Genomic DNA, 26,482 nt, shown 5'->3' with positions numbered 1-26,482 from the left:
TACCATACGCCGGCGCCGGCCGGAGTGGCCGAGCGGTTCTAGGCGCTACAGCCTGGAACCGCGCGACCGCTACGGTCGCAGGTTCGAATCCTGCCTCGGGCACTGATGTGTGTGATGTCCTTAGATTAGTTAGGTTTAAGTAGTTCTAAGTCCTAGGGGACTGACGACCTCAGAAGTTAAGTCTCATAGTGCTCAGAGCCATTTGAACCATTTGAACCATATGCCGGCCGCTGTGGGCGAGCGATTCTAGGCGCTTCAGCCCGAAACTGCGCTGCTGCTACGGTCGTAGGTTCGAGTCCTGCCTCGGGTGTTGATGTGTGTGATGTCCTTAGGTTAGTTAGGTTTAAGTAGCTCTAAGTCTAGGAGGCTGATGACCTAAGGTGTTGAGTCCCATAGTGCTTAGTGGCATTTTTTGAATACCACATACCTCCACATCCCTGTTACGCACATTCAGTGATCTATTTGGTTCCAAAGACGAATAAACAAACTATTAAGCAGGTGGTTATAACATTTTGCCTCATCAGTGTATTACCGCGATACGTATACATGTACTAAGAAATTCGGAATTCATATGGATGAGTATTTTCGTCCGCAACGGAAGTAATTGCGTCATACTAAAACGTTATTGAAAATATAGTGTTCCTGCGAATAGCGTTCACAAGTTTCACCACACCCTGAAAAAAAGTAGTGAAGTCCAGCATATTGTATGATGGAAGAACTTTTTCGCAATTATTGCTTCCTGTAATAAAATTATGTGGCGATCACTGAAGGAAATCAATATTTAAGAGACACTGCATTCTTACACTGTTAAGGGGCTCCGGAAAGGCTCAAAATCATGAAAAGTTCAATTTTTACTTTTTTGCGTTTTCTGAATCTGCAGACTATTACCTTTCAATAGATATATAATTTATTCAATTCCGAAGACTACAACTATTTTTAAATTTTTTTTGAAATGTGTTCTACATGGGCGTGACCCAATGTGGCGCTGTTAAACTGCTGTCAAATGGTGTTATTATTAACGTCCGTGTTCATCAGGTACATTTTAGTGATGTGAGATAAAGTATGTGTTGTGGCTAACCTGTGATGGTTCAATATATATCGCTGGTGTGATTGTCGATTGTTTCATGTTTATTTACTCTGTCGTTATCTCTAAAATATTCGTAATTAATTCTGTTTCTTGAGTCTCTGTTTTGTTGAAGTATAATAATGAGTAAAAGTAAAGTTATTAGAAATCCTCTGAAGGCTTTTAGGAAAAGGAGAAATGTTGGAAAGCCAAAGGTATGTGCTATTACTGTAAACAATAAAGACGATAACCAAGTGAGTGAACCTAACTTCTCAAGTACACCTGCCCATAGCAGTCAAAGTGGGAAAGAAAATACTTCACAGAAGAAGCTTGTTTCAATGAGTGAAAACTAAGAATGTTTTATGGGCGAATCGGATGTGAATGAAATATTTGATATGTCGGTTCTCAAAGGAATTTTTTCAAACTGTGTAAGATGTATTCATTGTAGTGAAGTTGGTCTGGAACTCTCTATAATAAAGCACGTAGGACTTGCTAGTGAAATACAACTGAAATGTGATAAGTGTTCATACATGACCACCTTTTGGAACAGTGTTGCAGTAACTGCAACTGAAGAAAATGATAGCAAAATCTACGAACACAACAACGAGCGATGCTTGCTTCAGACAAGGAACGCCTTCGGGCTGCAGACAGGGCTGTAAAGAGTCTAGAAATACAAGCAAGAGTAAACAGGAGGAGGAACAAGAGGAAGCTGGAGGAGGAGTTTGCAGAGGATGAAGATAATCCATCCTATGGACCTGGAATGCACTAAAAAGTTAATCCAATCTTTGTCGCTCGATTCCCAAAACTTTTATTTTCTCATACTAATTACATGTTTTCTAAGGATCTTCCAAACATATTTGTTTCAAACTCTCAGTAAATGTTACACAGTACCTTCTGCATAATTTAACACAGCCTTTTTCCAAAAAACTGTATATTTTTGAATATATAAATAAAAAATTGCAAAAAAATGTTGTGAATTTTCATTACAATTGAAAAAAATCATCTTTAATAACTGAACTAAAATTTTGTAAAATCCCTGTGTTAAGTTGTAGCCCATATTCCAATAAATAATCTGTAAAAAGTTCAACTTCGTACCTCAAATACTTTGTGAGGAAAGATGTAATTTATAAGCGTTATTTTAACATTGCAAGTATAGGGCGTTCCGGAGCCCCTTAAGAAGAACCAGCTTTTTTGTAATTTAATGTCTTAGGTAGTACACAAACCTTTCAACGAAAAGTGTTATGGTATTGTCATTGGAAGAATGTAAAATATGCATACAACTTTTGTTTGATTTTACAATCAAATGTTAGAACTGCCTGATGTATCGAGGAAAGAGAATTCAGAAGTTGAATATTATTGTATTTTTCCACATAATTATCAGCAACAGCTTATTGTTCAGAAACTGTCACTTACTGTCAACGTTAGCTCAACAAAATTTTTCTAGTTGTGAATTCATTTAATGAATGTGATTAATTTCTATAGGAAAAAGTGAATGCAACCAATATACGGCGTTCCTCAGCTAAGCTGCTCATTTCGGAAATTTGCAGACCCGTTTAATATATCGTAAATCTGTTTTCACCCAGATGAATTGTGAGAATGTTCCCAGTAAACGACATAGAGTCTCCTTTCATAGCTATACTAATTACGGAGATATCGTTATCAACGTCTCCTTTTTCAAATGGAGCTCCGGTAATTTCTGTTGCTAGCAACGTAGTTCTAAGAGGAGGAAGAGGAGGAGGATATTAGTGTTTAACGTCCCGTCGACAACGAGGTCATTAGAGACGGAGCGCAAGCTCGGGTGAGGGAAGGATGGGGAAGGAAATCGGCCGTGCCCTTTCAAAGGAACCATCCCGGCATTTGCCTGAAGCGATTTAGGGAAATCACGTAGTTCTAAGAGAACTGGAAGCTACAGCGTTGCACTTTTGAAACAAGACAGCTACACTGCGCAATACAATTAAAGGATCGCTTGGTTGAAACGCCGTAGTTGTACCCCATTGCGACAAGTCTGAAAGACGGCTCAAAGATGTCTACGACGTGCCTCTGTAATGGTGCAAAAGCGTGGATACCTGAAACGTAACTTCGGGTCACGGCGACGTTACAGACAGCAAGGTGTCGGCATATACGAAAAAAGGCCGCAGCACAGAAATTCATATGAGCTGTTGGGTGGGTTAACGAAATCACACTGGCACCAAATTTCAACAAATCTCTGCCCAACGAACTTGTGGATGTGTCACACGATAGGAAGCTCGTGACACCGCCTCTTGCCCCTTCCCTTGAGGCCTCTCCGATGGTCAGAACTCCGAAATCCAGCGTTGAAATCACTTGTTTCTGTATAGCAGGCCGAGGGAAACATTTCAGACACATCGTCGCTAAGCTATATAAATCCAGTGCCTATACTCCTGCACTCCGAGAGTAGCTTTTCTCTGAATTCCTTCATGCCACCAGTGTGTTTTTTCGTCCACTTGCGGAAAAGCTATACTGTCAGCAGGCTGCGCTGGCAGAAACAGTGAGGAAGGGGTTCACATTATTACCGCCATAACTGCGTCCTAGGCCGCCAAAGACCGAGGCCTCGCGCCTGGCCATCGTATTGCACAAAGTCCGTTCTGTCTCCATCCCCCTGCTCTTATTTCACGGTCCAGCTATGAAAAAGACACCGCTGTTTGCATCTGCGTCTTGCGGCAAGCCCTCGCTTCCTCTTTCTCATCTGCTTTCGATGGCTCAACGTCCGCCGTTTACACGTGCAGATACAGAATCCTGACAAAGAAAGAGCAAGCGTAGATAGTTAGTTTTGCCTCTGCAGTTACTGCCACTTCCGTTCTCACGGTTCGAAGACTATTTGTCACATTCTGTCTGTCATTAGCATATTACTCCATCCTACTTCTGATAAAGTGTGAGATGTGGCTAGCTGGAAACTTTAACGGGTAAAAGGTACACACAACTTCTTACCGTCTCCTAGCGGAAGTACCACTTGAAGTACATGGATGTACATGCCACCAGCATGATGGGAGCCGGGCTCACTATTTGCTAGTGGTTCGGAAAGCGCCGAGCCTGCTATTTCCAAATCTCTGGATAGGACGTGAAAGCGTTATCATTTATCCTAAACATTCGCCTGATATGATGCCACTGTACCCTTCCTTCAAGGAGAACTCTATGTCGATGTTCAAGTTATGACGACCCAAGATGATTTAAAAAACTGCACTGTTGCACCATGTGCAATGATATCTCTTCCTTCTCTCCAGAATCCTCGTACCAGCGACTGCAGAAGTGTGTTGCTGTAGACGGTGGACGTTTTGAACACTTCTTGAAGGAAATTTTAAGGAAGTGTTTATGACCACATTCTTTTGTGATATCCTTTTTCTTACTATTTCTGATGTAGCTTTGAAATGTAAGTTTTTATTGTGACATTATTTAATAATCCTTATACCTCAGCTCCATGTCTGAAAAAGTCATTCAAATTTTGACATGCACTTTTCTTTCTGGGCTCTGGCAAAAAAGAAAGTTAGTAGAACTGATACCATAGTTAACTGGTGGATCATACGTGGATGCCACAGTCTTTGTCTTAAAGTTGGTCTGTCGGTCCAACCATAAATAGTTAAGTGCGATTAACACGTTATAAATTTAACTTTCTCTACTACTACCATCGTGTAAGTAGGCTACCATAGCTGCATCAAGCTGGAAACCCCGTCAACCTGACGTGACAGCTCTGTAGAACAACACAGATTTCCGCGAAAGACAGCAATAGATTTCAAGAGTTCTAAACATTGTAACTTCTCCGAAACTGCCAGTCAGATTTTGAAGAGTAAATCGACATGAAATTCGTCCCTATTAAAACCTAGATACTAGCAGCAGAAATTACTATGGTTTCCTCTGCAAAAGCGAAGTTGATACCGATCAACAGGCCGGCCACGGTGGACGTGCGGTTCTAGGCGCTCCAGTTCGGAACCGCGCTGCTGCTACGGTCGCAGGTTCCGATCCTGTCTTGGGCACGGATGTGTGTGATGTCCTTAGGTTTAAGTAGTTCTAAGTCTAGGGGACTAATGACCTCAGATGTTGAGTTCCATAGTGCTCAGAGCCATTTGAACCATTTGAACCGATCAACAGAAATGACTATCGTTCCCTTTCCAGAATCGAAGTTGGTACCGATATCACAGTAAATAATGTACACTACGGCCATTAAAATTGCTACACCACGAAGATGACGTGCTACAGACGCAAAATTTAACCGACAGAAAGCAGATGCTGTGATATGCAAATGATTAGCTTTTCAGAGCATTCACACAAGGTTGGCGCCGGTGGCGACACCTACAACGTGCTGACATGAGGAAAGTTTCCAACCGATTTCTCATACACAAACAGCAGCTGACCGGCGTCGCCTGGTGAAACGTTGTTGTGATGCCTCGTGTAAGGAGGAGAAATGCGTACCATCACGTTTCCGACTTTGATAAAGGTCGGATTGTAGCCTCTCGCGAATGCGGTTTGTCGTATTGCAACATTGCTGCTCGCGTTGGTCGAGATCCAACGCCTGTTAGCAGAATATGGAATCGATGGGTTTGTAGGGTAATATGGAAGTCCGTGCTGGATCCCAACGGGCTCGTAACATTATCGTACGAGATGATAGGCACCTTATCAGCATGGCTGTAACGGATCGTGCAGCCACGTCTCGATCCCTGAGTCAACAGATGGGGACGTTTCCAAGACAACAACCATTTGCACGAACAGTTCAACGACGTTTGCAGCAGCATGGACTATCAGCTCGGAGACCATGGCTGCGGCTACCATTGACGCTGGATCACAGACAGGAGTGCCTGCGATGGTGTACTCAACGACGAACCTGGGCGCACGAATGGCAAAACGTAATTTTTTCGGATGAATCCAAGTTCTATTTACAGCATCATGATGGTCGCATCCGTGTTTGGCGACATCTCGGTGAACGCACATTGGAAGCGTGTATTCGTCATCGCCATACTGGCGTATCACCCGGCGTGATGGTATGGGGTGCCATTGGTTACACGTCTCGGTCACCTCTTGTTCGCATTGACGGCACTTTGAACAGTGGTATCGTGTTGAAGCTGCATGGGCAGCTGTACCTGTACACGCCATCCAAGCTCTGTTTGACTCAATGTCCAGGCGTATCAAGGCCGCTATTACGGCCATAGGTGGTTGTTCTGGATACTGATTTCTCAGGATCTAAGCACCCAAATTGCGTGAAAATGTAATCACATGTCAGTTCTAGTATAATATATTTGCCCAATGAATACCCGTTTATCATCTGCATTTCTGCTTGGTGTAGCAATTTAAATGGCCAGTAGTGTACATCACATACAGAATCAGTTTCGAATAAAGAATTTATGTTGTCATAATGCTTGTTTGTAATTTACAGAATGGATAAAGCAATATAGTACAGCTGAAGCTGCATGGGTACCAAGGTCGGAGTACAGCCCGCAATGCATACTGTCACGGCCCCTTAGGTCTACCATCTTCACACAAGATGTGAGAGAGCTGAATAATGATGACAAAACCGACAACTGTACTAGAATCCAACATCGTTTTTTTTTAACGCATGCTACCACTTTCAACACCAAATGATGTTATCTTCAGGCCCCAGGCGTAACCTGCCATTCACAACCGCAGTGACAAAGACGGCAGCCTACGTTTGGTGCCTGAGGATGACACCATTTGATGTCGAAACCGGTAGCATGCGTTAAAAAGAATAAACAGCTTTATATTTCAATACAGCTGTCCGTTTTGTCATTATTATTCAAGCACTTCGTCGAGCAGCTGTTCAACTGTCCTTGAGTGCTTATCAGAGAAGTGAAAGACGTTTTGTATCGCAAGTGACAGAGGCATCCTACATATCATTAAAAAAAATGTTGTCTGCAATTGTCCATTGTTTTGAGAACATTCATCGTGAAAGCGAACAGGTAGCGAATGTGGTTACTGATGCCGAAATCAACCTAGCTTCATTTACAGTAACGATATGTCAGCACACTGTTGTAACAAGTGTAGAGAAAAAGCAATGAGTGGCTAGTGAAATACTTTAACGATCTGTTAGGTACGATCAGTGCTCCTGCGGCTCTGCCAATGTTTGCACTGAAGTTTCCTGAAGCGATTACAGTGACTGAGAGCGGCCCGGCTGCTGCGCTCTGCTGTCGGATGGCCGTGCCTTATCACTGGAACGAGAGGACGGCGCAGTTGGGGAACAATCCAAACATCTTGTCCCAAGTAAACAGCCGACTTCCTGGCGACTTGCTTCTCTGTTGATCCTGGACTCACATCTCGGATGATAAAGGTCTTCGATTCCGAGCTACAGTGCTCTAACCTAGTTCTCCGCAGCGCGCTAAGGCTAGATTCTAGAGAAATTACGACCGACATGGGTAAAGAGAAGATTACGGTCTGACGAAAAAGCCAACAGGCAAGGTTTCGCTATTTTATCAGAATTAATTTATGTCTTAATTGTAATTAACATTCAGTAACGTTAAATTATTATTTCCTCCTATTTTTCGTAAACTGAATAATTAAGCTATAGATTCACTGGATTCCCAGTACCATTTATTCCTGTCCTGTGTAAATTTCCGCATACTTCGTACATTTTTATTCTGATTGATCGTCCAGAAACGATCCCCATAATTCCTCCTGCGCCACTTTCCGAACAGCAGCAGAGGGCCTGTATCTGGAAGATTTACCACTTGACTTAACGCAGCTTCTTTACTGTGTTGTAACTATCTTCAAAAAAATGTCTGAGCTGGTTTCTCAGGATGGGGCAGCGTAAGGTTATGATTGTGGACGGGTCCGTATTCAGTTACTCTCGGTTGCACAACAAATACGTGAAATTTATTTACAGAAATTAAAATTTTAAAAGAATCTCTTAAAAAAACACAATTCACTGTAAGACGGCTGAAGGTCTTATCACAAAAAGGTTCCACAATTTTAGGGCCGAAGGCCACCAACAATAACTTCAAACAACAAACGGCTGAAGGCCTGAATTAGAAGTCAGAAGAACAATTCCAAACAGCACTTTTAAAAGAAATACCTTGCTTTTAAAGCAAGTTTGTTTAAAAAACTTACTGTAACATGGCTGAAGGGCTTATCACGAAAGAAATGAAATTATTGCTCGGCTGAAGGCCACACACAACTTCAAATCACAAACGGCTGAAGGCCTGAACTAGAAGTCAGGAAAACAATTCCAAATAGCACTTTTAAAATAAAGCCCTTGCTTTTAAAATAAGTTTGCTTAAGAAAACTTATAGTAACACGGCTGAAGGCCTTATCACGACTGAAGGCCACACTAACAATAATTAGAAAATTACAAGTATCCTTAGAACAAACATCACAACCTAAGAAATCAGGACAAGCAGTTCTCAGCAAGTGTTCCAAGGGTCAGTCTATGAAGGTAACTCAAACATAGGGTAAGGTGAGACAGGCAGCTAAGAGTTGCACTCACGTAACAGGATGGCAACTCAAACTAGGGGCAGCTTAAGCGCCGACCGACCGACTAACCAATCTGCCTAACGTTCTATCACAGGTACAATGATAGAATATTTTTAGGCAAGGTCGAAGAGACAGACAGCACTACATCTTCAGAAAACACCCAAGGCCGAAGGAAACACTAGAACCAAGGTAGACCTCCCAAAAAATATGCACAGTCCAATAAAGAGGCTGTCGAACTACATGCCGTGTCGGAAAGCATCAACACGACAAGGAAAGCTACACTACCGGAAAAGTATACTAACCTCCAGGGCAGATAACTGGGGCGTTAGCAACCTCAAGGCAGAAAATACCGCTGGTTGCACTTCACTGATAAGAATAATACTAAATTCAATTATGAATAACAAATAGAGAAAGACGGCTGCAACATTTCACCCCCTCGAAACACTTCACTCGTTGCCGCCAGCTCAGCGGCCCTTGAGGACTCAACCCGCCGACCAAAGGCAAGATCTCAGAATAGTCGAGGTTGCATTAGCAGTTAACTCTTCACTCAACTCAAACGTCCAGGGTTCGGAGTGCAACGAAGTCGTCGCTCTCGCAGCGGCCCTTGCTTGCCCCCGCACTTTACGGATCTGCTCGTTGCTGCACCCCCAACCGAACTGATGTCCATTCGCAGCCCGCTCCAAATCCAGTACGCAGACAGCCAACGGCTCACAATACTGAAACCAGTCACTGTGAAACAACAAGGACGAATTGTAAGTCGGTATAAACACAGAGAAACCAGAAGCGGTCGGAAGAACAAATGCACGTCGCCTGCTGCGACGACCGACCGAACGACCAAACAACGGTCGTCCCCACTCAAGTCAGGCACCGGAAAGACCCCAGTATAAATCGTCGACTGACAACTTATTCCCATGAGGTCACTTCGACGTGCAGACACACACACACACACAGGTGAAAGTTGCGCTACTCGAATATCACGGTCCACTCAATTAGAACTCGCTGAATCCGGTCCTTGACGTGGTCGTGCACTCTCGCGACCACATCCTCCAGTCGGACAGTCCATGTGTGTCGCCAGCGGTCGGGCGAGTACTGGCTGTCCGGACCTCACTGTTGCTCCGTCCCAACTCCCCTATCTCAACACACGACGACCCGGAAATGCTAGAGGCCGCTCCAAAGATGGTACTACAGTACGCGCCATCGATAAGCGCTGCTGCTACCACTCACGGAGAGATAGGGCGAGCAAACGTAATGGTGCCAGTGAACACACTAAGAGAACGAGGCGCCACTATCGCTATTACAGGATGCCGTGCTATTAACGACATCAACGCGAGCCGCACACAGCTCAGTCGTACTGTGAAGAAATAATGTTTCGTGTTATTTGACGTAAAATATTTTAACTGTCAAATGGATAAAACTAAACATTCAATTAATTTTACCTGTAATGGATGCAGTTGAACTCTGTGTCTGCTCCTTTGTAGTGTGTAGAATAACAACCGCTACCAGTCAAGATAGAAGGTTCAAAATGGTTCAAATGGCTCTGAGCACTATGGGACTTAACAGCTCTGGTCATCAGTCCCATAGAACTTAGAACTACTTAAACCTAACTAACCTAAGGACATCACACAACACCCAGTCATCACGAGGCAGAGAAAATCCCTGACCCCGCCGGGAATCGAACCCGGGCGCGGGAAGCGAGAACGCCACCGCACGACCACGAGCTGCGGACAAAAGATAGAAGGTCATTTTATTTAACGCACGACCAGTTTCGGGCTTGTGCCCAACTTTATGTGGTTTTACCTTCAACTACTGTTTCAATGCTTAATGCTGGAGATCACTGTTTAAATAGAAAACCAGTAATATGATGATGACTAAATAGATCCAACTGATATGAATGGAAGTTGCTAAGCGACATGTGTTCTAATGTTTTATAGTACTTACAAACAGCTCGAGTATCCATCCTGTTTCCACATTACATTTATACAGCTGGAGTATGCATGTCGTTTCCATATCACTTTCATCACATTGTTTACGAAAATATCTCGATTTCTTACATATTAACTGTATATTGTGCTTCATAGTGAATACTCGTACTTCCATGTAACGTCCTTGATACAGCAGATGCAAAATTTCAGAAGCACACTCACAACATTTAACATTTTTATATAGCAAAACGGAGATTATATTCGAAGACCTTAGATCTAAGAATTTTAAAGGTGTTACACACACAGAAACATAACAGATATTACAGATTGTCAAAAATAAATGGTTACATGATTATGGAATGTTGTGGATTGGCAGGAGCCAACCCACGGAGTTTGGAGGAAGCCGAAAGGCACGCGTTTGAGCTCACGCAGGCTGGCGTGAGGTCTGGAACAGGACAAGGAATTTAGACTTCAGAAAAAAGGTGGTACTTTGTGGAATACTTAACTTTAATCCATTAATGTTGAACGTAGCTCTTGTCTGTACATTATTTACAATATCAATAGTAACTGAATAATGGCGCCTTGCTAGGTCGTAGCAAATGACGTAGCTGAAGGCTATGCTAACTATCGTCTCGGCAAACGAGAGCGTATTTTGTCAGTGAACCATCGCTAGCAAAGTCGGTTGTACAACTGGGGCGAGTGCTAGGAAGTCTCTCTAGACCTGCCGTGTGGCGGCACTCGGTCTGCAATCACTGATAGTGGCGACACGCGGGTCCGACGTATACTAACGGACCGCGGCCGATTTAAAGACTACCACCTAGCAAGGTGGTGTCTGGCGGTGACACCACATGGAACTACACAGTCATTTGTAATAAATAGAATGATTGCTGGCAAATTATATAACATTGTAATCATTCGTGCCTGTTTTTCCTTACTAGTTGCGAAGGGGCGGTGAATAACAGTTTTAGTGTTTAAAAATTTCGGTAAAAGATATGTAGAAATAATTTGTTTACCACGCCTACTTATTCATAGACGATTTGGTGAGTTGCATGTGTTGACATAATTTCAAGCTCTTCAAGAAGATTCGGTAACGGTCTTGCCGCAGTGGATACACCGGTTCCCGTGAGATCACCGGAGTTAAGCGTTGTCGGGCGTGGTCGGCCCTTGGGTGGGTGACCATCCAGGCCGCCATGCGCTGTTGCCATTTTTCGCGGTGCATTCAGACTCGTGATGCCACTTGAGGAGCTGCTCGACCGAATAGTAGCGGCTTCGGTCAAGAATACCATCATAACGACCGGGAGAGCTGTGAGCTGACACCACGTCCCTTCTATCCGCATCCTTCACTGAGGATGACACGGCGGTCGGATGGTCCCGGTAGGCCACTCGTGGCCTGAAGACGGAGTCTTTTTTTTTCTTCAAGAAGATTCACTTTCTTCTCTTTGCTGTCAGTGTGTCTGCAGTGGTTCTGGGTGAGTGGCCATGTTCTTTCAGATGTGCTGCAAAATTGGATTTATCAGTTACTTAACCAGAAGGCATCTATGCGTTCCCTGTACCTTATAGTGAATCTGCTTCCTGTCTGCCCTTTGTAAAACTGTGAGCAATTGTCACAAGAAAGTCTTTAAATACCTGATTTTCTGTGACATTCTACACTCTAAATATTTAATTTTTCATGGACCATTACGTTAAAAATATCCAAACAATCTATCAAGCCAGAGATTTATTTTGAGAAATGACAAATTACTACGGTTCGGTACCTGGGAGCGAGCAGCTCTGAAACGGCTTAGAAAGTCGGCTCTTAGTAAGATATTGGTGCGAGCATCTATAGAAAGATTGGAAAGAAGTTTGAAGTCCATGAAACCACGAGAAGGGGAAAATGTGACAGACGTCGACTCCTCTTCAGAGGATGTGAAAGTTAGAGGCTTGTCTACTCTGTAATCTGGATTTCTTATCATTTACAGTTATAAGATTATGATTTGTAACTTACTTTTTACTTCTCCCTACTTTTTGTGTATTTATTTTATTTATTTATTTATTTATTTTGCAAGTCATCAGTCTTCTGACTGGTTTGATGCGGCCCGCCACGAATTCCTCTCCTGTGCCCACCTCTTCATCCACGAATAGCACTTGAAGCCTACGTCCTCAATTATTTGCTGGATGTCTTCCAATCTCTGTCTTTCTCTACAGTTTTTACCCTCTACAGCTTCCTCTAGTATCATCGAAGTTATTCCCTAATGTCTTCACAGATTCCTATCATCCTGTCCCTTCTCCTTGTCAGTGTTTTCCACATATTCCTTTCCTCTCCGATTCCGCGCAGAACCTCCTCATTGCTCACCTCACAGTCCACCTAATTTTCTTCTGTAGCACTACATCTCAATGCTTCGATTCTCTTCTGTTCTGGTTTTCCAACAGCCCGCGTTTCACGTCTTTAAAATACTGTACTCCAAACTTACATTTTCAGAAATTTCTTCCTCAAATCAGGACCTGTGTTTGATATTAGTAGACTTCTCTTGGCCAGGAACGCTCCTTTTGCCAGTGCCAATCTGCCTATGATGTCTTCCTTACTCCGACCATCATTGGTTACTTTGCTGCCTAGGTAGCAGAATTTTCTAACCATCAATCATGATGTTTACTTTCTCGCTGTTCTCATTTTTGCTACTTCCATTTTCTTCGATTTACTCCCAATCCATATTCTGTACTCATTGGACTTCTCTTCCGAATGCTAAAATATTTTGTTGACTCGCTGCTACACAAGGAGAAATGACACTCGCAATAAAGTAAGAGTAATCAGAAGTCGTGCAACCAGATTTGGGTTTCAGATTTCCTACGTGCTGTTCGAGAGGAGAATGGCCAAGTGAGCCATGCTGCGTCTCGCGATGGTGCTGTTTGTATGTTTCCGCCCTCTGTTGAAGGCAAGACGTATCTTTTAGTTGGCATGGTTGCGGTTGTTTGTCTTCTTCTCGTTTTGACTGGCGGCACTTGGTTTCGCAAGCGTTGCCTGTCCGCTAGTGGCAGCAGCGGCGCTTATCAATATTTAGTTCAAAAAAAATTGTTGTTTGTTTGGAGGGAAGAGACCAAACAGCGAGGTCATCGGTCTCATCGGATGAGGGAAGGATGGGGAAGGAAGTCGGCCGTGCCCTTTCAAAGGTACCATCCCAGCATTTGCTTGGATCGATTTAGGAAAATCACGGAAAACCTAAATCAGGATGGCCGGACGCGGGATTGAACCGTCGTCCTCCCGAATGCGAGTCCAGTGTGCTAACCACTGCGCCACCTCGCTCGGTCAATATTTAGTAACTGTTGCCCTATCATTGGGGCGATGTCGTTGTTTTTCCGGGTCGTGTGAGTGTGTCAGTTCGGTTGGGAACTAAGGAGGAGCCAGGTCCGCGCAGTGCGGGAACACGCCGGGACCGCTGGCGGCACGCATGGACAGCCGGATGGAAGGGCTGCGGTCACGAGGGTGCACGACCTCGTCGTAAACGAGATCCAGCAAGCCTTAAGATCAGTGCATTTCAGGCCAAGTAGAGCGGTGTCAGTCACCTGTGTTGGCCCCGTAGTACGCTCGTGATGTTGTCACAGATTATCATCTCGCTATCATGTGCAGTTTGGTGGATCTGTGTACCGCTTAGTACTTGAAGACCCTACTGTGTTAAAACCACCTGGCTCAGTGATTAGAAGGTGTGGTTACTCAACTGTGAATTAATAAAGCAGTGAAGAGATTTGTTTCATTCTGCCAACCGTTGCCAGAGTTGTCACAGTGAGTTCAGTGTGCGTCTGTGTGCCTAATGAATTTGATGTCACTCATTTGGTACTTGATTTTGGCTCGCTTTGCGATTGTCTCCGTAATGATGATTTTCGGTTTTGCCTCTCACGCAAATGGAGTGGGGTTTTAGTTACTGTTAGTTTGTCTGGTGTGCTGTACTGTGACATGTTTGTTCAGTTTTTCAGGTTTGTGGAATCGGACGGAAATCTGGTAGAGGTTCCTTTCTCGTTCCAGGCGCTCTAAGCACAATATTCTGGGGACGTAGTGCAGACCGCCGGTTCCTGCTTTGGCGTATTGTTCCACCGTTGCATTTGGTTCATCGGACGTCAGGTAGCTTCAGCAAGATTATCAATAGTCATTCATTAGACTGCTACTAGGCTTAGTTACCATCTTGTGAAGTGAATGCAACACTTGGCTGCCTGTCTCATCGCTCGCGAAAGTGTTTGCTGCCGGACCTTCTCAGAGGTAGATTCCTGGAGCACCGTCTGTATCAGTTGCTGGGTTTTATATTAACTTTTGCTATTGTATTTGCAGTTTTACAGCAGGTTTCAAGTTTTTTTATATTATTGCCGTTCCTGGCGTATAAGGCCTTCAGCCGTGATTGTGGTCATTGGCTTTAAAATCCTATTTGGTGTTTGTATTTTAGCAGTAAGCCTTAAAACCTTATTTACAGCCATTCCTGGCGTCTGATGTCTTCTTTGGTGTTTGTGGCGTCTTGCCTTTAATATTTCAATACCTGTAATTTGTAAGTTGCAGTGAGTTCTTAAAAATTTCTTAATCTATTGCCATTCTTGGCGTGTAAGGCCTTCAGTCGTGATCACAGTGGCTTTTTTTTAACATTACCTGCATCTGTATTTTATGGTGATTTAATAAATTGTAACGCACTGAAAACACTATTATTTACACAGCTGTTTATTCCTTCATTAATAACGTGTGGTATTCTTTTTATTTTTTGTTAAGTCTGGAATTACTGTTTTAAAAATAAATGTGTGTAACTGTAAAAGACAACCAGTAGTAACTGATTACGGTCCCGTCCACAATCGTAACCGAATCCTGCCTTCCCTTGAACATTCGGGTTTCACCGAGAAATATTCTAGAAGTGGTCCTACGAGTCACTTTGCCAATAACTTAACTGTGAATTGCAGAGTAACCAGGTAGATGTACGAGATGTTGAATACAGGGTGTTACAGAATGATGTTTTGAAAATTTGGGAGATAGTGGAGTATGAAATTTTGGAAGTTTTTATATAAAGAACCTACAGCCGGAATCAATTTTCTAAGCGCTATGCACTTTCGAAACATTTGGTAGGTTAAATGAAACACCAGATTACTGTAGTTTGGAAAACGTTTGTTGACACCGCATGTGTGTCTTCACTACTGCAGATTAATATTCGATGTGATGACCATCACTTTCGGTACATAATGTACAATGACGAGCCATGTTTTGTCTGTTTCTCTTTGAGATTCCGCGCTATCCTCTGATTGTATCAAACGCTGGAAAGATGAGCTCAGTAAGCACAGGTGCTGTCTCTACTGCTGTTGCGTACGCCAGGGGGCTTTATCCCAGAGGAAGAAGTTAAGAGGGGTGAGGTCAGCGGAGCGCACAGGCCAAGAGACTGGCCGTCCCCTTCCGGTTAGGCCCTACTCTCTGCCTGAAGTTGTCTGTGAAATATGCCCTCCAAGTGCGCTGGAGCACCATTGTTCTGAAACCACAAACTAGTGCGTATTTGCAAGGGAACGTATTCCAGAAGTTCAGGCAAGCCGATCTCCAGAAAAATCAAATACCGTGCACCATGCAAACGATTTGGTAAGATGTGTGGTGCAAGAATTCCAGCCTAAACCCCCACTGAGAATCTGATCTAGTAACCTCTCATACGGGTAGCGCATAGATTGTCAACATACCACTGGTGGCTATAGATTATAGGTTCTTTATATAAAAACGTTCAAAATCCACCCTCTACAATCTTAAAAACTCTTTAAAACGTCGTTCTCAAACTCCCTGTACATCTCCTACACGTTCCTTTAGGCCATCCTTCACCAAACCGAACAGAGAAGCTGTCTAAGATGCTGGGCGAAAGATAACCTCAATACATGCATGGAAAGGAGCCTATGTATTTAGAACATAACTCAAAAAAAAAAAAAATGGAATGGCAAGACTGTGGGTCTGCACGTTTCTTCCTTAGACTGTTGACACAGAACTCTCACTTTTAGTTTGAAATGCGGAGTTATGCACATTTTGTGCCGCGGGTAATTATTATCTTCACTTTTTTATGTGTTCTTTGTGGAGATGCTATCCGCAGTAATCATCATCATCATTAGTGTTCTGCCCTGGATCATGTCTTTAAATGTACCTTTACGTGCAGTGCTGTCATTTGCTACCCTCTTCGTTTTTTCATAGTGGTTTCTTACCCTTATAATCACCATGTGGTATCTCCTGCGTGCGTTTTCCTCGTCATCCACAGAATCCGCCGGCCGCTGTGGCGGAGCGGTTCTAGGAGCTTCAGTCGGGAACCGCGCGACTGCTACGGTTGCAGGTTCGAACCGTGCCTCGGGCATGGATGTGTGTGATGTCCTTAGGTTAGTTAGGTTTAAGTAGTTCTAAGTTCTAGGGCACTGATGACCTCAGATGTTAAGTCCCATACTGCTCAGAGCCATTTGAACCATTTTTGAACCCCCTACATCCATCACTAAACAACCTCTTCTCATCCAATTTCCAAGCCTACTGTGTTTCCTCTTCCTCATTACCTTCAAAAATCTCTCTTTTTCCTCCTTCACTGTTCTAAACACTTCGTCATTTCTCACTTTGCCTATCCATTTTATCCTTTTCATCCTCCTCCAAATCCACATCTCAAATGCTTGTGTTGTTCTTTCTTCCTCTTTGCTCAGTGTCCATGTGTCAGCTCCGAATGATGCCACGCTCCATATAAAGCACTTCGCCAGTGTCTTCGTCAGATCCCTGTCCATACACCTATGTAGAACCCTTCTCTTCTTATTAAATCCCTCTCTGGCAATTGCTATATGAATTTACCTCCTTCTTGCATCTCGTGTCTTTCGTGGCAATGTTTGCCAGACATTTCAGAGCACTAACTGGTTTTATGCTATCCTCTCCTAAGTTTGTAGTTGTTCTTATTTTTCGTGCACTTACCGTCATATATTAAGTCTTTTTCTTATTAATTATCATTCCGAATTCGTCACAGGTCTTGTTTAATTCTTTTAACAGAACAATCATAATTCTTTAGCTCTTTGCCAATAACACCGTATCATCTGCAAATCGAATACATTCTTTCCTCGCACCACCAACCCGCACTCCTCTTTTCCGATTGAAACGATCCTGAATAATCTCCAAATATACTCTGCAGAGACAGCTGCCTTGCCTCGCTCCCCTCCCAATTGCGCTTTGCGATGTCGTCTCGTTCCCAAACTGTACTCGTATTTTCTGTTGTAGTTATATATTCTCAATAAGCCTTCTATTCCTGCACTCGATTCCATTCATCCTTAAAATGCCCATTAATTTATTTCTCTGTACTCTAATAAAGGTTTTCTCTAAGTAAATGAAAACACTATAAATTTATCTTCCTCTTTCAGTATATCTCTCACCTGTAATTGTCAACTCTCCAAATGCATCTCCTTTAATTTTTTCCTCTTCTAAATCCATACTTTTCCTCTGCAATACTTTTTTATTGTGTTCTCTGAAATCTTGTATTTCTCACCCTTAATAGGACTTATGCTATATGGGAACCTAATGGTTCTCAAATCCTCAAATTTCTTGGCATTGCATATCTTCTTAATCGGTATCATTACTGCTGAGAGAAAGTCATCCGGCCATTCACCTTTGTCATGCTAAACTGAAAAGCCAAAGAAACTCTTCCACCTAATATCATATAGGGTCCCCGAGACCACGCAGACGTGCCGCAACATGACGTGGCATCCACTAGACTATTGTCTGAAGTAGTGCTGGAGGGAACTGACACCATGAATCGCGCAAGGTTGTCCATGAATCCGTAAGAGTACGAGGAGATGGAGATCTGTTCTGAACAGCAAGTTGCAAGCCATCCCAGATATGCTGAATAATGTTCTTGACTGGGGAGTTTGGTGGCTAGCGTAAGTGTTTAATCTCAGAAGAGTGTTCCTGGAGCCACTCTGTAGCAATTCTGGAAGTGTGGGGTGTCGGATTGTCCTGCTGAAATTGTCCAAGTCCGTCGGAATGCACAATGGACATGAATGGATGCAGTTGATCAGACAGGATGCTTACGTACGTGTCACCTGTCAGAGTCGTATCTAGACGTATCAGGGGTCCCATATCACTCCAACTGCACATGCCCCACACCATTACAGAGCCCCCACCAGCTTGATCAGTTCCTTGCCGACATGCAGGGTTCATGAATTCATGAGGCTGTCCCAAACCCGTACGCGTCCATCCGCTCGATACAATTTAAAACAAGACTCGTCCACCCAGGCAACATGTTTCAAGACATCAACAGTCCAATGACGGTCGTGACGGGCCCACGCGAGCTGTAAAGCTTACTTTCGTGCAGTGATCAAGGGTTCACGAGTGGGAATTCGGCTCCGAAAGCCAATATCAATGCTGTTTCGTTCAATGGTTCGCACGCTGACTCTTGTTGACGGCTCAGCATTGAAATCTGCAGCAATTTGCGGAAGTGTTGTACTTCTGTCACTCTGAACAATTTCTTTAGTCGTCGTTGGCCCCGTTCTTGCAGGATCTTTTCCCGGCAGCATCGATGTCAGAGACTTGATGTTTTATCGGATTCCTGATATTCAAGGCACACTTATGAAATGGTCGTACGGGAAAAACCCCACTTCATCGCTACTTCGGATTTGCTCTGCCCCATCTCTCGTGCGCCGACATTAACAACAAGTTAAAACTCACTTACATCTTGTTAATCTGCTATTGTAGCAGCAGTAACCGATCTAACAACAGTACCAGACACTGGTTGTCTTATATAGGCGTTGCCAATCGCAGCGCCGTTCTGCCTGTTTACATATCTCTGTATTTCAATAGCATACCAATGCCAGTTTCTTTGGCGCTTCAGTGTAGTTTATGCCCTATGGATTGAAGGCACAACCTGTCTGCGATGGACAGTGGCGGAGGGAGGGCTGCAGCGTCAGCCTTGACACTCAAGAGGTGACTGGACGGTCGCAAGCGAAATATCAGCAGAGGATATGGCTGCATTCCCTTAATTTTATGAGCAAACAGGACGCCGCGAAAACATGAATATTCATACTAATCTGCTTCCTTTCTTAAGGTATTTCCCTGATATAATGTTCACAGGGAACGACTGCAATCTCAGATTTAAAAGTTGATGACTTTCCCTCTGAAGGACGCATCGATCGAGATTCGATAGGTGAAGCGGGCATCATAGCGCACACATGCACCCGCGGCCTCCCACGCCGTGACGTAAAAAACCCTGTTAAGGCGCAACACAAAGACTCATCTCTCCCCGACGCCGGCCCCGGGGGGAATCACGGCCTTTCAAACTCGGACCACCCCCGTCAAATCCTATTACCACACATTCCGTGCCTAAGGGCTGGGCGGCAGAGGGGGCCCAGCCAGCCCCGGCTGGCGCTGTGGCGCCCCGACACAAAGGAGGGGGTGGACACGGCCGGCGCTTTTATCCCCGCTCCCCTCTCGCCGTGGCTCGCGCCCTCCTGGCGTGGACGGCCGGCGCAAGTGGCTGCAGTTCTGCCGCCCGCTTTCCGGGGGAAGTCGCCGCGCTGCCGCGGCTAGGTCCGGCTCGGCCTCCGAGATTGCGCGGCGCCAGTTGCGCTCGGCGTGGCAGAATGAGCCACCCGCGGCCGCCCGCCCCGCCTTTTGGACGCAATAACGGAAGTCGTCGGAAGCCAGGGGCGCGCTGTGTCCTCGCACCGCCGGCCGTCTCGACTCTGGAGCAGACGGGCAAAGTGGCGGCTTTAGCCGCACTCGCCCGCTGGACGGCGACTAGCATTAGTATGCCGCATGCAGTCGTTGACAGCTGTACAGCCGCGATCTGAAGAACTATTAATGAACCTATGAAAGTGTGACGTCTGGCGAAATATCAGGATACAATAAAATACATTCTTTATTTACACAGAGCTGACAAACTTGATGAGACAGTGATATGCACATATACAGAAGACCTAGTATCGCGTACAAAAGGTATAAAAGGAGCTATCATTTGTACTCAGGAGCTATCATCTGTACTCAGGTGATTCAGGTGTAAATTTTTCCGACGTGATTAACAAACTTTGAACGTGAAATGGTGGTCGGAGCTATTATTCCATTTCGGAAATCATTAGAGAATTCAATATTCCGAGATCCACAATGTCAAGAGTGTGCCGAGAATACCAAAATTCAGGCATTACCTCTCACCACGGACAACGCAGTGTCCGATGGCCTTCACATAACCACCAGAAACACGACATCGCCTGCAAAGCCTGTCCTGAGTTCGTGACCATATAGATTACACCCTAAACGACGGGAAACTGTGGCCAGGTCATACGATTCCCAATTTCAGTTGATAAGAGCTGAAGAAAGGGTTCGAGTGGGGGCAGTCCCCACGAACCCATGGACCTAGATTGTCAACAACGCCCCATGCAGTCTGCTCCGTGGCGGTGTGGGCTGTGTTTACATGGAATAGACAGGGTCCTCTGATCCAACTGAACCGATCGCTAACTGGAAATGGTTATGTTCGGCTGTTTAGAGACCATCTGCAGCCGTTCATGGGCTTCATGTACCCAAACAAAAATGTCATGTCATAGCAGTTGGTCCTTGTTTTGAAGAACATTCCGAACAATTCGAACGTATGATTTGGCCACCCACATCGGCTGACATGAATCCCATCGAACGTTTATGAGACATAATCAAGAGGACAGTGTAACACCTCGGTTCAGTTTGCAGTGATAAAAGCTATAGAAAGAATAATTTAAGAATAGAATTTTTAGAGGGGAAAATGGTGCAGAATCAAAGTTCGGTAACTGCAGATCAAAATTATAGTACATCAGCAAGTAGTTTAACGCCTAAGTACAGCAAAACCACGGAAGCTCCATCATGGAGAAGGTAGTGACGTTAAACTCTTGTGATGAAAAACCTATAAAAGGGCCTGATCGTCATTATTGCCGCCTTTTTTTCCTTGATTGTTTCGTTAAAGGGCGGGGAACCCGCGTCAGTCAGCGAGACAATAGTTAGATTGGACTTTGTCGTGTTAAGATTGACGATAAACTGTTAGAATATTACGGAGATTAAAAGTGATGTAGTGTACGATCTCTGACTATTGGTAGCAATGGAGTATTAAGGGGATTTTAGGACTTTAGTGCTAGATTGGAACTTTACGGACATATAGGCGGCAGAAACTCAAATAATCTGCTGATACGAGTGAATTCAGAGGTACCGGTATTCAGATATTAATGTGTGCACTTTTGAAAGTGTCGTGTGCCGTTAGTTGCGAATCTGGACGTAGGGCGCGTGCATATCGGCATTTGCGGACTATTTAGATTCCTCCAGGCTAGGAACTTTTTAAATTGGCCATCATCCATCACCATCTTAATCCTTGAATGTAGAGTGAAAGTGAAATACAAGAGTGTTGTACTTATTTCATTTACCTAGTACTAATCAGTGAAGGTTTTACGGAACCAAAGCTATTCAGCAGTAAGCCAGCACCATCTAGCGGAAAGCGTAAGCATTAACTAACACGCTAACTGAAGTGAACGTTTACGTATTTTACGGACTGCTTAATATGAACTTTTGTGACTCTTTGACGTCCTCACTCCATCCGAAAGGCGACGCAGGCTGTCTTAATCATAAAAGGGGAGAGTTTTAGCCGGGCAAATTACTAAAGAAAAGCGATTTTTACAAGACTCGCAATAATAGCAAAACATAAGGCCCGCACCTCATCGGAGAGTCGTCGCTGTCACGTCGGGAAGTAAAGCCGGAAAACCTACCGACGATACGTATCTACGAGCAGACGTCGACGTGGAGTATCTAAAAAGGGAACCGCAAGAGAGTTGGGGATACTTCAACAGTTCGTGCACAAAATTTTGCAGCGGCGACACCTTCGCAGCTATGGGCGACTATAGAGGCACCATGGCTCAATATAACCGCAGGGGACTTCCAACAACTTGTTGAGTCCATGCAGTATAGAGTTGCTGCACTACACCGGGCAGAAGGACATCTGACACGATATTAGGAGGTACCACATCACTTTTGTCGCCTTATTGTAAGGTTCTAGAGGAATTGAGTGTTCTAGAGGAATTCTGAATTGGTGTAGTGTATTGCAAATACATGGACACAAAGGGAAATCAAATGTTCAAATGTGTGTGAATCCCTATGGGACCAAACTGCTGAGGTCATCGGTCCCCAGACTTACACACTACTTAAACTAACTTATGCTAAGAACAACACACACACCCATGTCCGAGGGAGGACTCGAACCTCCGGCAGGAGGGGCCGCGCAGTGACACGGTGCCCGTAATCGCGCGGCCACTCCGCACGGCGACACAAAGACACTTCACTGTATCATTACACAAATGCAGAACAATCACGGGAAGCAGTTGCTTCCATAAAATATCCAAGAGTGGGCTTACTGAGCGGTTTGATGTGGAACGACCACATAAAATTAATCGCGGGTAAGGCAGATGCCAGACTGAGATTCATTGGAAGAATCCTCAGGAAACTTACTCCATCAACAAGTAGCCTATAAAACTATCATTCGACCAATAATTGAATATTGTTCGTCAGTCTGAGATCCGCAGTAGAGACAAATGATAGCGGAAATGGAGAAGATCCAAAGAAGAGCAGCACGTTTCGTTACATGTTTGTTTAGCAGGCACATGAGCGTCACGGAGATTCTCAGCCAACTCCAGTTGCAGGCGCATCAAGAGAGACGTTCTGAATCACGCCATGGTCTACCGTTAAGTTCCTAGAGTTTACATCCTAGGATGACATTCTGCTACATACATCTCGCGAGAAAGCCATGAAAGTAAAATTACAAAGGCTCACTAGAAATCTTACATCATACCATAGGCGACTGGATCAAGAAATGGGGGAATTGACAATGGCACACGAAGTACCCTCCGCCACGAATTTTGACGTGGCTTGCAGAATTAGACAAACACTGAAAAACGATGGAATTCGTAAAACAAACACTGACAGAGATATCTGTTGGAAAGATAAGTTTTTCGGAGAAATCTCTCGGCCTTTTGGAGAAAAAAAAGACCGGTGTCAAGCAAGTAGTCAGGTTATCACCAAGTCTGTTCAATATTGGCCTGGAGAAAATAATGGGAACCTGGGAAGGAGATCTGAAGTTGGAACGAAGGAGTGGAGTACATCTTGCGAAGAATGGAAACAACGTGGAAATCAGGTATTTATCGAATACCGAGTACCTCGCTCTTTGAGTCAGAAACCGAAAAGTTGGGCAAAGAATGCAGGATATCTTCCACGAAATCGCTGGAAAAACGTGTCTCAAAGTCGCTTATGAAATGATGCAACACCAAGATACACCAAGGGAAGAAGCTCTTGGATATAAAATGTGGAAAGACTGAAAGAACAAATAAAATACTTAGATAAATGGATCGAACGCAACGTACTGGAGAAAGAGGCAGCCAAAGGAAGAGCCAGAAAATTACGGTGTTGCTTAAAACTAGCACAGAACTGGTACAAGTCTAAAATCAAGCACCGCAATTCAACTACACTCCTGGAAATGGAAAAAAGAACACATTGACACCGGTGTGTCAGACCCACCATACTTGCTCCAGACACTGCGAGAGGGCTGTACAAGCAATGGTCACACGCACGGCACAGCGGACACACCAGGAACCGCGGTGTTGGCCGTCGAATGGCGCTAGCTGCGCAGCATTTGTGCACCGCCGCCGTCAGTGTCAGCCAGTTTGCCGTGGCATACGGAGCTCCATCGCAGTCTTTAACACTGGTAGCATGCCGCGACAGCGTGGGCGTGAACCGTATGTGCAGTTGACGGACTTTGAGCGAGGGCGTATAGTGGGCATGCGGGAGGCCGGGTGGACGTACCGCCGAATTGCTCAACACGTGGGGCGTGAGGTTTCCACAGTACATCGATGTTGTCGCCAGTGGTCGGCGGAAGGTGCACGTGCCCGTCGACCTGGGACCGGACCGCAGCGACGCACGGATGCACGCCAAGACCGTAGGATCCTACGCAGTGCCGTAGGGGACCGCACCGCCACTTCCCAGCAAATTAGGGACACTGTTGCTCCTGGGGTATCGGTGAGGACCATTCGCAACTGTCTCCATGAAGCTGGGCTACGGTCCCGCACACCGTTAGGCCGTCTTCCGCTCACGCCCCAACATCGTGCAGCCCGCCTCCAGTGGTGTCGCGACAGGCGTGAATGGAGGGGCGAATGGAGACGTGTCGTCTTCAGCGATGAGAGTCGCTTCTGCCTTGGTGCCAATGATGGTCGTATGCGTGTTTGGCGCCGTGCAGGTGAGCGCCACAATCAGGACTGCATACGACCGAGGCACACAGGGCCAACACCCGGCATCATGGTGTGGGGAGCGATCTCCTACACTGGCCGTACACCACTGGTGATCGTCGAGGGGACACTGAATAGTGCACGGTACATCCAAACCGTCATTGAACCCATCGTTCTACCATTCCTAGACCGGCAAGGGAACTTGCTGTTCCAACAGGACAATGCACGTCCGCATGTATCCCGTGCCACCCAACGTGCTCTAGAAGGTGTAAGTCAACTACCCTGGCCAGCAAGATCTCCGGATCTGTCCCCCATTGAGCATGTTTGGGACTGGATGAAGCGTCGTCTCACGCGGTCTGCACGTCCAGCACGAACGCTGGTCCAACTGAGGCGCCAGGTGGAAATGGCATGGCAAGCCGTTCCACAGGACTACATCCAGCATCTCTACGATCGTCTCCATGGGAGAATAGCAGCCTGCATTGCTGCGAAAGGTGGATATACACTGTACTAGTGCCGACATTGTGCATGCTCTGTTGTCTGTGTCTATGTGCCTGTGGTTCTGTCAGTGTGATCATGTGATGTAGCTGACCCCAGGAATGTGTCAATAAAGTTTCCCCTTCCTGGGACAATGAATTCACGGTGTTCTTATTTCAATTTCCAGGAGTGTATAAACCCAGAAGGACTTTGTCCTCGGGAGTCTCTTATTTTAAATAAAAGAGGATGCTTCGAAGAATACAATACTTCTGCAGCTCCAGAAGACTACTGGCGGGACTTCGAACAACAACAAAAACCAATAGTTCTATAAGTAAACGAAAAATTTCACGAACACGATACGACAGCGAAGGTTGAAAATTTACCGGTACCTAGTAAGAATGGGAGAAATCACGTCACACCTCTAAGTCGGTAGGAGAGGTCAAAAGAGGCGTGAAAGAAATTTATATTACACTGATCCAGGAGTTCAGAAGCGAAGACAACTGCACAAAATAATTTGGAATGGAAACATTAAAAAGGTGGATCACACTTTACATTTTGGTACAGGAGATAAAGAAAAGAAGTGAAAGAATAAAGAGATCATGAGAGGAAATTAAAAGAAACGCCTGGAGGACTTAAGATCTACAGGGCCCATATTGGCCAGCTCCGGAAGCAAAAAGAGGTGTATTAAACTCATGGGGTGGAGCATTCGGTGGCTTTCATGCAGAAAGGAAGAGTCACGGATGTTTGATTGCAAGAATAGAAGCAGCCATCCGTTTTAAAATCACAAGTTTTCATGAAGAATGATGAACACAGTATACGTCCTGAAATCACCCCTAGACAGCGAATGTTCCCTAATGATAACGAGATCTGACTTTCTTGCTAGTGATAGGAGATGACAAGCTCACGCAAAGCGAAACAGTAATGGGGAAAGTAAGTCGTGTGTAGCGCAATCGAATATTTAACACGTAAATTAACTGATAATCACGTACTAGACAACCTGAAGTGCATTAAATCGCACCTTCCAGGTCCAATTCTTGCAAGGACAAACTGAGAGTGGCTTGCTAAACTGCATTTCCATGTTTACATGGAGTTTGGTTTTCTTTAAATACCGAAATAGTCTTTGCAACACTTGGCAAACACATCCTGTAATTAGTATCTATTAATCATGCAAACTTTTGGGTTTTCTCCTTGTGACGCTGTTGTAACGTTTTCTCGCCTTTGGAGAGTCGCTCGGTGTTACAGTAAATCAGGGATGCGCGCGGCCAGGTGGCCGTAAGAATTTGAAATTCGTACTGTATTCTCGAAATCGGAGCGAGGCAGTTCGGAGGTGTCGGCTGTAGTGTTGGAGATTATGGTGAGTCTACTTCAATTATTTTGCCGTGATTGTTAATAGGCAGCG

This window comes from Schistocerca serialis, chromosome 5 (genome assembly GCF_023864345.2).
Source record: "Schistocerca serialis cubense isolate TAMUIC-IGC-003099 chromosome 5, iqSchSeri2.2, whole genome shotgun sequence".
NCBI lineage: Eukaryota > Metazoa > Arthropoda > Insecta > Orthoptera > Acrididae > Schistocerca > Schistocerca serialis.
Note: the sequence above shows the minus strand (reverse complement) of the source record.